General features: G+C 47.5%; 1 pseudogene; it reads left to right on the plus strand.

The window, feature by feature from the left end:
• Positions 1 to 1,023: 1,023 nt before the first annotated feature.
• Positions 1,024 to 14,333, plus strand: part of LOC128596625 (regulator of nonsense transcripts 3A-like) — a 29,731-nt pseudogene continuing 16,421 nt past the window's right edge.

The raw sequence follows: 14,333 nt of genomic DNA on the forward strand, positions 1-14,333 counted from the left end.
AACTCCATCACCACCAGTAATTCTCATGGTTATTTATGTGTTTATTCTTTATAAGATTTTATATCATTTTATACCTATTTAACCTACGGGCGCTGAGCCCTATTTATTTACTTATTTTTTGAGACAAAGTCTCACTCTGTTGCCCTGGATTGAGTGCTGTGGTGTCATGCCTTACAGCAACCTCAAACTCCTCGGTTCAAGCCATCCTCCTGCCTCAGCTTCCTGAGAAGCTTAGACTACAGGCACCTGCCACTATGCCTGACTAGTTTTTCTATTTTTAGTAGAGATGGGATCTCACTCTTCCTCAGGCTGGTCTCGAACTCCTGAGCTCAGGTGATCCACCCACCTCAGCCTCCAACCGTGCACCTTTAGATGTTTAATCTTTGGTGGCAGAGTGGTTCCCGGACAGGCTGTGCCCTTTGACACCCTTGTCTGGCTAGTGGGGTGCCCTTCTTTCAGCACTCAGCCCACCCGCTGTGGCCTGGCACTGCTGGGGGTGGTGGCTGATCCCGTTCCTCTGAGTGCACTACTGATTCCACTGGGGTGCTTCTGGGACGCCCTGCAGCCATAAATAACAGCTCAGAAGGTGTGACCCACTGGAACAAATGTTAGGGACCAGGGCGAGCCGTGCACTGTGGCAGTCTCATGAGGTAGCTCAGAAGGCTCTGCAGCACCCCCGTGGGGCCCAGGTGCCATCCAGCAGGTGTCATTTTTGCCTAAAGACTTCAGGATTCTTGAGGATGCAAAAAGAGAGAGAGCTGCCTTAGGGGGATAGGAAGGGAGGAGAAACAGAGCCGGAGGGCAGGCACCCCTGATCTCAGCACTCCTAGAGGCGGTGCCCAGAGCAGGGTGGGCCCCAGCATCCCCTGGTTTCTACCTCCTGCTGGCTCTGGCCCCAGGTCTGCTACATACCTCCAGGTGACCTTGGGCATGAGTTTCTGGCTCTCACAGTGCTTCAGTTTCCCCATCAGGAATAGGGTACTGATAATACTTATTTCTGGAGTCATGGTGAGGGTTAAGGTAATGGATGTCAAATACCAGGACCAGCCCTATGTGACAAAGCAGCACAGGTGTGCCAACCACTGCCGTTCTGCCACTCACAAGACAAGCAGACCCTCCTCCCAGCAGGTGAGCATCAGGACGGTGTACTCAGTGTCCCAGGAGGGGCTGGTGCTCCTGAGGGTCCAGGGAACCCATGCCTCACCAAGAGGCCCTCAGAGCTGCCCCAAACCTTTCCCATTGTGCCAGTGGCCCTTGGAACCAGCTCTCCAGATGTCAGTTCTCCAGAGTCCCCACTGAGTTTGAGGCCTTTGCTTCCTTGGTGATCACTTTCAGCAGTAACCCCTCATTTTAATATATTCAGCAGACATCTGATAATTGTGATAACCCCGATGGGTGGCAAGCAAGGCGAATTAGCTAAAAGATGATTGATTTTTTTTATGCGCAATTTTATCTTCAACCTTTCCTAGCAACGTGCTATGCCAGAGTAATAATTTCTTCTCCCAGGTATTTGCCAGTATTGAGATTGCACATCTATTTATGGTTGCCTGGAAGCCTCATAATTACAATACAGACCAAGTGCCCATTTTCTTTCCCTGACTACAAATAGGGATCAATCGAATTTTAAATGACTGCTCCGGGCCTTGCTCCTGATCGTGACCTTTGTAAATGATTGGAGCTCACCACTGTTGCTGTCTGCCCAGAAAAGGCGAGTGGGGCAGAGCTTTCCAACTGGCATTTAATCTGGATGTAGGCCAAAGATATTCCAGGTGAAAACCGACAGTGAGCGGGGCTGGGAGAGAAAGGGCTTGTGGAACCTTTTCTCGGCTCCATAGAGTCTCCCGTGCCACCTTCCCTTTGTCTATGTCCTGGGTTCCGCGGATGTCTGCTGGCCCTGGTGCCCAGGAAAGGAGCTGCTGGATTCAGAACATCAATTTGGAAGTATCAAACCCGCATGTACACATGAGTTGCTAGCAAGAAGTTTCTTTGTTTTTGTTCTGTTTTGGTTTCTTTTGATCCTTGGATCGGATCTCAAAAGCTAACCTTTAGATTCTGAAGCTGGAGAAAGCTGCAGGGTAATCAGTTCTTACTGAAGAAGTTGGGACCAGGACTTGGCAGTGTGAGCTCTCTGTGACCGCCCGAGTCATCTTCAAAGCTGGGTTTTCTGGTTCCGGTTAGAGCCAGCTGCAGGGGGTTGAAACTTTGAGGCCTCTGGTGCCACTTGAGGGCTATTGCTGGACCCTGCCACAGAGCCCCCTATTTCGGGGGTGGTGGTGGTGGTGGTAGGGAAGTCCGTTTCCTACCAGCCCCTCTCAGAAGCATCCCAGCCCCCTGCCACATTTCTGATGCATCCAAAGGCCGTGTGGCCAGCTAGAGCTGGTGCGTGTGGTAGAGCATCCTGTGTGTTGTCTGCTGGCCCTGCCTCAGTTTCTCTAGCAGCTGCCATTAGGAAAGAGCTCACCATCTTCGTCTGTGGTCAGGGCATTTGTTGTTCCACAAATGTAAATCCACTCTCATCGGCCTTGTTTTTCCAGAGCCTGATTCTATGCAATGGCAAAAGGTTCCCTTCTGGCCAGTCATCTTTGGGCTGTCTACTACGGACACTGTCTGGGGTTCCCTCTCCATCCTCCCTCCCTTTCCAGCCAGTCCAGCCTCTCTACGACCATCCTCCTTGGCACCTGGGTATAAGCCGCTGTCCTCTCAGCATCCCAAAATACCCTTTCATCACTCCTGAACCTCTCCTGGGCTCCCCTGGATCCAGCCCCACCTCTGTGCTGGCTTTAGCAATGAAGTTACCCACTTAGCAAATAGACCCTCATCTTTATATTTCCAAATATAATTAAGTGCCCAGAGGGAGACATTTGGCTGTTGCATGGAGTGTTGGCTCACGCTGAGGGATAGGATCCCAAGACCCCCCACAGCATTAGCCCTGTCCCGCCCCAGAGCCCCCGCGTGCATCTTTATTGTGCTGCTCCCCAGGGAAATACCTTGTCTCCCTAACAACCCTGGACGCCTGAGGTCCTACTATGTATTGGCAGCCACCTGCTTTTTTTTTTTTGAGACAGAGTCTCACTGTGTCTCCCTCGGTAGAGTGCTATGGCGTCACAGCTCACAGCAACCTCAAACTCTTGGGCTTAAGTGATTCTCTTGCCTCAGCTTCCCAAGTAGCTGGGACTACAGGCGCCCGCCACAATGGCCCGGCTAAGCCACCTGCTCTTGAAAAGCCACAAGCTGAACTCCCTTGAGCTCAGTGCTCCTGGCAGAGCTGGGAATCCCTCCCTGCCTGTGTCCTCTGCCTGGACCTTTCTCCTGTGTGGCCTTAGGAATGCAGCCAAACCCACATGCCACGTATTTCCTTTGTCCCCTCCCTTTATTGATAGAACAAGCGGTCACACTTCTCACAGGTCAGACCGAAGTAGAAGGGCTTTTCCAGTTGTGCTAATTGGATCCTAATGTACAGATTCTAATAGCCCCAGTATTTCAAGCACAGAATAGTTCATAATCTTTCTGTTAGGACATATCCGGAGATTACAGTTGGAAGCAATTGATTTAATTCTCAAATACCACATCAATCTGGATATATGAGACGGTTTTTGTGGGCTGTCAGGATGGGCTCTGAAATGTGTCCCTGGGCTCAGCAGCAGAGTGGAGCCTGGAGCCAGAATCCATGGAGCCATCACGGTGCAGCCCGGTGACGTCATTTGGCATTTGTCCCCGGTCCAGTCTGGGACAGTGAAGCATCTGGACTGTTGACAATGCTTGGGCGTCCCTGTTTGTAGAGTTACCTTTTGTTCACTGCCTGAAGAGCAGCGACTTTGCCAATTTCAGTTTTATTTTCCCACTATTTACACGTGCGCATGTAAGTGTTTTCTAAGATGCTTACACTAGTGTCATGTTTTACAGATGATGTATAACAGTAGGGTTTAGGTGGGAAACTTTAGTGCAGAATCTGTTGCTCCTGGTAATGAAGGGGGTGCACCACAGCGTTGTGAGGCCTGATAATTGATCAGGCGACTCGCAGCTCTTGAATTTCCCTTTTGTCTTGGCACATGGAATATTAGTAACTATTGTGATTAGCGTAATGGCCTGGAATTTTTGTTTTTGTTTGTTTTTGAAAGATAGAGTCTCATTCTGTCACCCTGGGTACAGTGCTGTGGCATCCTAGCTCACAGCAGCCTCAAACTCTTGGGCTCAAGCCATCCTCTTGCCTCAGCCTCCTGAGTAGTTGGGAATATAGGCACTGGCCACAACACCCAGCTAGCTTTTCTATTTTTAGTAGAGATAGGGTCTCATTCTTGCTCAGGTTGGTTTTGAACTCTTGAGCTCAAGCAATTCACCTGCCTTGGCTTCCCAGATTGTTGGGATTACAGACGTGAGCCACCATGCCCAGTGATGGCCTGGATTTTTAAAGTGTATAATGTGCACTCCATGTCCCCATTTAGCCTCTGTGGTTATGTCACTTTTGCAGAGTTCTGCTGATCTCAATTGTGTGAGTTCTGACAATTAAGTTCATGAAGTCATCCTAGAAAAAGTGCTACACACCTCGCTGCTGAATATTACTATGGTCAACTTCAAGGCACTCGCCTTGGGAAGCTCTGCAGTGACACCAGCGCCTAGTCCACCAATCAAAGCAATTTTGGAACTCTTTTTGTGGAATGGAGCTGTCGTGGTATGGCACACAAAGACAGGCAACGATAAAAATGAATGCTGCTCAACAAGACGCTGCCACATGTCAACTCAAATACAGCTGTGAGACACTGATATACCAAGGTTATGAAACCTTACTGAATTGTTTGTATGGTGCTGCCAATATAAGTGCACAGTGGCAAGTTCTCTAACTTAATTGTCAGGCCTCATAACTGTCCCCTGCCCAAGAGCCCCCAGTGAAGAAGCAGGGGGTCTTCTCATCGGCAGAAAGCATTCTCCCTAATTCTGACATCCTCTGGGATGTGCATTCAGGAATCTGTGTCTGTAAGCGGTGAATGGTTGCTTGGCAGGTTGGTTTCCTTCTGAATTCTTCTCTGAGTCCTCATGCTAAGAAAGGAACAGGCAGTGCCTATGCACCCCAAGATTCTGGCATAATCAAGTAAGCAAACATAGCATATGATGTCATGCCCAGACCAACCAGCAGGGGCAAAACCAGCAAAGAAGATGGCTTTTCATGAAGAAGAATTTAGTAGTCGTGGGTAGAGCAAAACTCTGTTTCCTGAATCCGTTCCATGGAACATGCATGCCGCAGGAACAGCTGACAGGGAGCTACAGGGTGAAGGGGTTCTATTGTCAAAAGGGTTTTGGGACATGCTCCAAGACAGGGATGTGATCTGTCCCCGCCATTCTAGCTCAGCCTCCATCCCCTCTCACCTGTTCAAATGTAACAGTGCCTGCACCTGGTGTGCCGTCCTCCTCTGATTCTCTCTAACCCTCTGTCCCCACATAGCCAGGGGAAACTTCTTATAAGGTTATTTGATCATGTCCCTCCCTAATTTAAAACCAGCTAATAGTTTCCCATTGTGCTCAGAGGAGACTTGGGCTGTGACTGCACCCAAGGCCTGCCTGCGGGAGCCATGACTCACCTCGGACCCTTCCATGCAGCCACCCTGGCCCCTATTCATCCTTGGAACTCCTCAAGCCTTTTCTTGCCCCAGGGCCTTTGCACTTGGCTGTTTCTCTGCCCGGAAACTTCTTCCCTCTGATCTTCATGGCCGGCTTCTCTTTGTCTTTCCGTGTCACTTTGAATGTCACGTGCCATGAACATGTGTTATTTTTCTCTCTAGCACTCAGAATGACCTCTGAAAGGATCTTGTTTATTTGCTGTTTTATTGTCTCTCCCTGTCCAAATGTAAACTTCCTGAGGACAGGTCGGTGGCCTGGGCTGTCTCACTCACTCTGACCCTCTACATTTAGAGCCATGCCTGTCATTTTGAAGACACTCTGCAAACACTGGTTGAGTAACAGAATGAGCAGCAGGCTTGCGTTGTACGTTTATCCCTCACAGCCGTCGGAACAGGTGAAAACGTCACACGTCCAGGGCATTCAGCATTTGGACAAACTGATTAGAACTGGAAGACTCAGAGCAGCCAGGCATTATGAAAGTCTCACCTGTCATCCTCAAATCTGGGTATCTTGGGGTGGGTCTGTGTGACAGGGGCCCTTCTAGTCACCTGGTCCTTACTTACTTACAGATGCCTGCGGGGAGCCATCTGCTTACTGCCCTGCTGGTTTGCAGTAGGCAGGGGCCTTCTGGGGTGCTGTTGCCCCACCGCTGCTCTTGCCTCTGGGATTTTGTTCATCCTCCATTTTCTAGCCCAACTCCCTAGGCATGAGCTTTCATTTCATCTAAATGACCCAAGAGATTAGGGACACAAGCACCCTTGAGAGAGAGCACCCACTGAGCAGAGCAGATGCAGGGCCCACAGTGGGTCTGAGCCTGGCTGCTGCTTCTCCACTGTGAATGAACCTTCCATTTTTCCTGGCCTGCTGTATGCCCAAGCCTGGAAATGTCTCCTAGATCCAGGCCTTCCTTCCAGCCAATGTGGTGTATCCGCATGGCTGATGAGGACGCCACCGTGGTGCCAGAATCCTAAGTTTCCTCGCCATGAAGGGCGCTACCATGAGGGTATCCTTCTGGCCATGCTAGGACCCTGGCCTTGTCAGATAACAAGGCCACAGGGGGGGTCAGCCTCTCGTCTCATGCACAGGACCCCAGCCTGCCTCCCAGGCTCCTCTCTTTGCACACCTGCCCACAACCTGTGCCTGCCCTCCCCCATACTCTGGCCTTCCTGGTGCCTTCCTCTTTTGCACCTCTGAAGTCATCATTCTCTAACCAGGGCTGACTGGTCTTGTTCGTCTCCTTGAATCCTGCCTCCAGTGCCAAACCCCGAGGCTTCTGGTGGCCCTTCCTTCTCTCATCTCCATGTCACCTTTCTCTTTAGCTTTACTTAGCCACGTCCTACACACACTGGCCAAGAGAGCATGGCGGGTTATGGCTAAAGTCAGGCTAGCCCTCATTTCTGCAGAAGGGAGGATAAGTCAGGGCAGCCAGGAGTTTTGTTTCTGTTTATACTACATTTTCCTAAATTTTGTGCCAGGCTATAAAACAGGAACACTGACAATACCCACAAATCCATGCAAAGTGTCACTTGGCCAAAAGCCCTGGCAAAAGGAAGCATAAGATATGAAATGTAAAAGTCCTCGTTCGTGGAAAGGAGTTTCAGGACAGGCATCAGCACCCAGGAAAGGGAAAAATTGTGGGTGTTTGGCTGAGAGTTCCAAGGACTCTGCTGGCAAAAACCCAGGTCCTGTGACCTTTCATACTTAAAACAGTACCCACTAGACAAAGCATACTGTCCCAGCTCTAAGTCATATATTCATAGTCATAAGATTAAGGCAAGACAGGCGTGCAGTAAACGAAATGTGTTGGGAGTTCAATCATGCAGTTAAAGAAAAACTATTTGGGCTCAACGCCCGTAGCACAGTGGTTAAGGTGCTGGCCACATGCACTGAGGCTGGTGGGTTTGAACCCAGCCAGGCCAACTAAACAATCACAACTGCAACAGAAAAATAGCTGAGCATTATGGTAGATGCCTGTAGTCCCAGCTTCTTGGGAGGCTGAGGCAAGAGAATCATTCAAGCCCAAGAGTTTGAGGTTGCTGTGAGCTGTGACACCAGAGCACTCTACTGAAGGTGACATAGTGAGACTCTGTCTCAATAAAAAAAAAAAAGAAAGAAAGAAAAACTATTTTAACCTTGATTTTCTCATTAAGGCTTTCTGCTGTGCTGTGTTTTCTCAGGCCTGAGATTTCAAAAAAAGCCAGGGAGGAATGTTGGAGGGGACTTCACCCTTGTCTCCTCTTGTGGAGGGCTTGCTGGTATTGGCCTCCTGGGTCTCTCAGTTCAATGCAAATGGACCGAGCAGATGTTACTCATTTGTGTCAAGTTGCACCAACCGAAAATTACTTCAAAAAACACATGGGGTCACCTGTGGCATTTGTTGTTTCTCTCTGGTGCTTGGCCTCTCTGAGAGACTAACCCCGACACGGTGTCTTTGCTGGGTCCTGAGGGTGGTCTTGGTCAGAGACAAGAGCTGGGCTCCAGTGTTCTGGGTGGGAATGTCACACCAGCTGCAGGGGCTCCAGTTATGTGGCTTTTGCAACTCGAGCACAGGACATGCTCAGAGAAAGACGCCCTCACGGAAGTTGAGTACACAATAATAAATTATAAAGCACCAGGTGGGACAGTCTGCTGGAACAAGTGAAGACCTGGCATTCTAAGAACTAGAAATAATAGAACAACCCGAAAGAGATTCTAAAAGAAGCACGTCAAACATAGAGAAATGGAGTGTGGATCACTTTATTTTCTTGGTATGTTTGGAATCAAATTATAAATTTTAAAGAGAATTGATGGCAGAGAGCAGTTGACAGTTTCAATGAAAACGCAACAGTGATTTTTACTAGAAATTAGAACCTCTACCTGCTGACACCCTCCTTCCCCTTTCATTCTGTCCTTCTTTGTCCTTGGCAATTCATGCCACAAAAAGCCAGTTTGCACTCCAACGATCATAGCTGAATGTTATAATCTTCATTTAAAACTCATAACCAAGATGACATTATAGCTTGTCAAGGGGAAAGGCAAGAAGTTATTTCTCATGAAGATATAGGACAGGTATGGAGTTTCTTGTTTGCTCAATCAGAGGAAAGTGAATAGACACAGCTGACTTTACCATTGCTTTTGCTCTGTACGCAGCAGACAATCTCCCTGGGACGCGATGTGTAAACAGAAACTGCTTGTCGCCATGGATTTCTGCTTGCAAGTTTTTTTTTTCCTCGTTGCCTTTCCTAAGACTTGAGCAAAGCCAGTGTAGCTGAGAAATAAGTGAGTTATTTTTAGTTCTTTGAATGGTTTTTCATGAACTCTTTCCTTCCTTTGGCCTAAGGCCCACTGGCCCCTCAAAAGGCATTTTACTACTCAGGTTAGTGGAGGAGAAGGGCCTCTGCCAGGCCTCTGTTCTCCATGACTGTCCCTTCCCGCTAGAACCCTGGGCACCCCCAGGAGGCAGGAAGCCCTTACCCTCATTTATTGGGTTCTCTACAAGGTTGCTTTTCAAATGTCCTAAAGGTCCTTCAGATTTAGCACATTTAAACAGTGACCTCTGGACTCCCCTCCTCGTTGGTGATGGCCACCCATGCCAGAAGCCCTGGGGTCCTCCCAGACGCTCCTCCATTCTTTCCTCCCCCAATCACTGGCCCAGCCCTTGGGATTCTACCTCTCAGTGTATTCCAAATGGAGGGGGTATTTTTCCCTGAATGGGGTTGGGGCTGACTCGGAGAAGACCCGGCCCTGAACCCCAGCAGGTCCTTACTCAAGGCTCATACACAAGAAAAACTTTCCTTGAGAAGCTGCAGCCTCCATTGCCAGTCTCAGCAGCATCCCTTTACCAGCTCCCAGCTCTGCGCAGAGCAGTTGTGCAGAAACGTAACCTGAACGGAGACCCCCCCCACCCCCGACCCTGTACCTTGGGCTCTGTCCTTTTCTTCTGATCAGATACAAAGATACAATAGTGCATCAGAAAAGAATAAACTGGCTCAGCGCCCATAGCTCAGTGACTAGGGCACTGGCCACATACACCTGGGGCTGGCGGGTTCAAACCCAGCCAGCGCCTGCTAAACATCAAGGACAACTGCAACAACAAAAAAAATAGCTGGCCGTTGTGGCGGGTGCCTGTTGTCCCAGCTACTTGGGAGGCTGAGGCAAGAGAATCACTTAAACCCAAGAGTTTTAGGTTGCGGTGAGCTGTGACGCCACGGCACTCTACTGGGGGCGACATAGTCAGACTCTGTCTCAAAAAAGAAAAGAATAACCCACCAAAGGAGATAATTCCAAATTCTTCCTCACCCTTGTTTCCCTCCTCAGCTCCTCATTCATCACCTGAGCAGCAGAAGAGATTTCCCTTCCATTCTCTGGGCCCAGATCTGTTCTCCTGTCCTTCTTTGTAGAGGTGGGGATGACACCGAGCATGGACACAGAAGTGACCTTCGGTTCCCTTACAGGAGTATTTCTGTCCCTGCCTCTCTGCCTAAGAAGATCAACCTCCTACTTGGCCAGAAAGGAAAATGATGGGAAGCAAAAGTGTCCTTAGGGGAGAAATCCCACGTATCTCCTCGTGAGGGGGGGACTTGCCACATTCCCCGCAGGATTAACTCCATCCCACCACTCTTGGGCATATGTGTTCAATTATTATAATTATTATTATTTCCACTTGAGGGGCTCCAAATGTTGATGGCCTAGTTCAGTGGTTCTCAACCTTCCTAATGCCGCAGCCTTTTAATACAGTTCCTGTGGGCCGTGACCCACAGGTTGAGCACCACTGGTCTAGTTCCACCCTTTGAGGGTTGCAATTAAAAAGAGACCTAAATATCAAGGCAAAGTGACAGAACTCCTAAAAGAACACGTAGAAGAAAACCTAGAGGACCTTGGATTTGGCAATTTTAGATACAATACTGCAAAATCCCATGATCCATGAAAGAAAACATTGGTAAGTGGGACTTCATTAAAATCAAGCACTGATGCCCTGTGAAGGACATTGTTAAAAGAATGGAAAGACAAGCCATAGGAAAGTGAGAAAAATACAGGCAAACATACCTTGATGATACCATGGGTTCAGTTCCAGAATACTTCAATAAAGTGAATAAGGTGAAAAAATGAGTCTCACAAACGTTTTGGTTTTCCTGTGCATATAAAAGTTATATTTACTGTATGTTGTAGTCTATTAAGTGTGCAATAGCATTATGTCTTTAAAATATATATAACCTGATTAAAAAATGCTATATTGCTAAAAAAAAAAAAAAAAATGGCTAACAACCATCTGAGTCTTCAGCCAGACATAATCTTTGGCTGGTGGAGGTTCTGACCTCCACGTTGATGGCACCTGACTGGTCAGGGTGATGGTTGCTGAAGATGGGGTAGCTGTGATTTCTTAAAATAAGGCATCGGTGAAGTTTGCAGCATTAATGAACTCTTATTTTCATAAGAGATTTCTCTGTAGCATGTGATGTTGTTGGATAGCATTTTGCCTACAGTAGAACTTCTTTTAACTTGGGAGTCAATCCTCTCAAACCCTGCTGCTGCTTTCCCAACGGAGTTTAGATAACATTCTAAATCCCTTGTCGTTGCTACGGCGTTCACTGCAGCTTCGTCGCGGGTAGATTCCATCTTGAGAAACCACCTTCTTGGCGCGTCCATAAGAAGTAACTTCTTAGAGTTACTCTCCATATCAGCAATAATGCTGTTTATTATTTATTATGTTATTTATTTATTATGGTGGAGAAACAATTTATTCAGAAGATGTACATTATTGCTGATACTCTCCATATCAGCAATAATGCTGTTTATTACTTTCACTTTCTTTTCTTTTTTTTTTGAGACAGAATCTCACTATGTCACCCTCGGTAGAGTGCCGTGGCCTCACACAGCTCACAGCAACCTCCAACTCCTGGGCTTAAGTGATTCTCTTGCCTCAGCCTCCCGAGTAGCTGGGACTACAGGCACCTGCCACAACGCCTGGCTAACCTCCAGGGAAGTCTTGAACCCTCCCAAAGTCATCCATGAGGGTCAGAATCAACTTCTTCCAAACTCCTGTGAATGCTGACGTTTTAAACTCCTCCTTTGAATCACAAATGTCCACAGTGGCATTAAGAGTGGTGAATCTTTTCCAGGGGTTTTCCATGGACATTTCCCAGATCTATCAGAGAAACGACCATCAACAGCAGCAGCCATCATCTTACAAAATGTGTTGTAAGATGGAAGTTGGAACTACTCCTTGATGCCTAGGCTGCAGAATGGATGTTGTTTAGCAGACATAAAAACAACGTTCATCTCCTTGTGTATCTCCATCAATCAAAACTCAGGTGATCAGGTGTACCGTCAGCGAGCAGTATTTTAAAAGGATTTTTTTTCCCTGAGCAGCAGGTCTCAACAGTGGACTTAAAATATTCAGTAAACTGTGTTGTAATTGTATGTGCTGTTATGCAGGTTTTGTTGTGTCATTTATAGAGCATGGGCAGAAAAGATTTAGCATAATTCTTATGAGGATGATTTTTCAGAATGGTAAGTGAGCACTGGCTTCAACTTAAAGTCATCAGCGGCATTAGCTCCTAACAAGGGAGTCGGCCTGTCCTTTGAGGCTTTGAAGCCAGGCACTGACTTCTCTCTAGCTGTAAAACCCCTCTAGATGACATCTTTTCCCAATACAAGGCTGCTTCATCTACATTGAAAATGTGTTGCTCAGTGGAGCCACCTTGATCGATGGTCTTGTCTACATCTTCTGGATAACTTGTTTCTCCATCAGCCCTTGCTGCTTCATTTGTCACTTTTATGTTATAGTGACAGCCTCTGAAACCTCATAAGCCAACCTCTGCTAGCTTCAAACTTTTTTCTGCAGCTCCCTCATCTCTTTCAGACTTCACAGAACTAAAGAGACGTAGGGGCTTCTTTGGATTAGGGTTTGATTTAAAGGAATATGTTAGCTGATTTGGTCTTCTGTCCAGCCCGCTCAAATTTTCTCCATATCAGCAAGTATGCTGTTTCACTTTCTAATCGTTCCTGTGTTCCCTGGAGTAGCACTTTTATTTTCTCTTTCTTTTCATTTTTTTTGAGACAGAGTCTTACTGTGTTACCCTCAGTAGAATGCCATGGCATCACAGCTCACAGCAACCTCAAACTCTTGGACTCAAGCAATTCTCTTGCCTCAGCCTCCCAAGTAGCTAGGACTACATCGCCCAGCTATTTTTTTTTTTTTTTGTAGAGACAGAGTCTCACTGTACCGCCCTCGGGTAAAGTGCCGTGGCGTCACACGGCTCACAGCAACCTCTAACTCTTGGGCTTACGCGATTCTCTTGCCTCAGCCTCCCGAGCAGCTGGGACTACAGGCGCCCGCCACAACGCCTGGCTATTTTTTTGTTGCAGTTTGGCCGGGGCTGGGTTTGAACCCGCCACCCTCGGCATATGGGGCCGGCGCCCTACTCACCGAGCCACAGGCGCCGCCCAGCTATTTTTTGTTGCAGTTGTCATTGTCGTTTAGCTGGCCCAGCTGGGCTCGAACCCGCCGGCCTTGGTATATGTGGCTGGCGCTGTAGCCACTGGGCTATGGGCGCCGAGCCGTAACTTTCAGTTTCTTTCAAGAGCTTTCTTCTGTATCCACAACTTGGCCAACTGTTTGGCACAAGAGGCCTTGATTTTGGCCAGTCTTGGCTTTTGACATGCCTTCCTCACTAAGCTTAATCATTTATAGCTTTTGATTTAAAGTGAGCGATGTAAAAAAAATAAAAAAATAAAGTGAGAGATGTGAAATTCTTAGGCCATTGTAGGGTTATTAATTGGCCTAATTTAATACTGTTGTCTCAAGGGAATGAGGAGGCCTGAGGGGAGAGACAGCGATGGGTGGGGGGGGACAGCTGGTCAGTGGAGTAGTCGGAACACACACAGCATATAAGCATTAAGTACGTTCTTATCTGAACCTGGTTTGTGGTTCTCCAAAACAATCGCAGTAGTAGGGTGGCGCTTATGGCTCAATGAGTAGGGTGCCGGCCCCATATACCGGAGATGGCGAGTTCAAACCCAGCCCTGGCTGAAAACTGCCAAAAGAAAAAAAAAATCGCGGTAGTAACATCAAAGATCACTGGATCCAGTATGGCTCACTGTAATGCGCATTCATCATAATAATGAAAAATTTGAAATATTGCTGGAATTACCTAAATGTGACACAGATACCTCAAATGAGCACAGGCTGCTGGAAAAATGGCACTGACGGACTTGCTCAGGGCAGGGCGGCCACAAACCTTCAATTTTTAAGGAAAAAAAAGCAATATAAACAATGTGCAATAAAGCAAAACAAAATAAAATGAGGTAGGTATACCTGCATGTGCAAAACATTTATTTGATAAAAGAGATTTGTATCTAAAGAATACTAATAACTCTTTAAAATAACAATAAGAAAACAACCCAATTTAAAAATGGACAGCAGATCTTAATAGACACCTCACTAAAATATGGCAAATGAAAATAGGGAAAGATATTCAACATCGTGTGTCCTCAGGGAATTGGACATTTAAACAGCAATGGGCTATACCACACCCCTATTCAAATGGCTAAAATGCAGAGCACAGCCTGAGCAAAAGCGAGACCCCATTTTTACTAAAAATAGAAAAACTAGCTGGTGTTGGGGAGGGTGCCTGTAGTCCCAGCTACTCAGGAGGCTGAGGCAGGAGGATGGCTTCAGCCCAAGAATTTGAGCTTGCTGTGAGCTATGATGACGCCACAGCACTCTACCCAGGGCGTCA

This window comes from Nycticebus coucang, chromosome 10, assembly GCF_027406575.1.
Source record: "Nycticebus coucang isolate mNycCou1 chromosome 10, mNycCou1.pri, whole genome shotgun sequence".
NCBI classification, from domain to species: domain Eukaryota; kingdom Metazoa; phylum Chordata; class Mammalia; order Primates; family Lorisidae; genus Nycticebus; species Nycticebus coucang.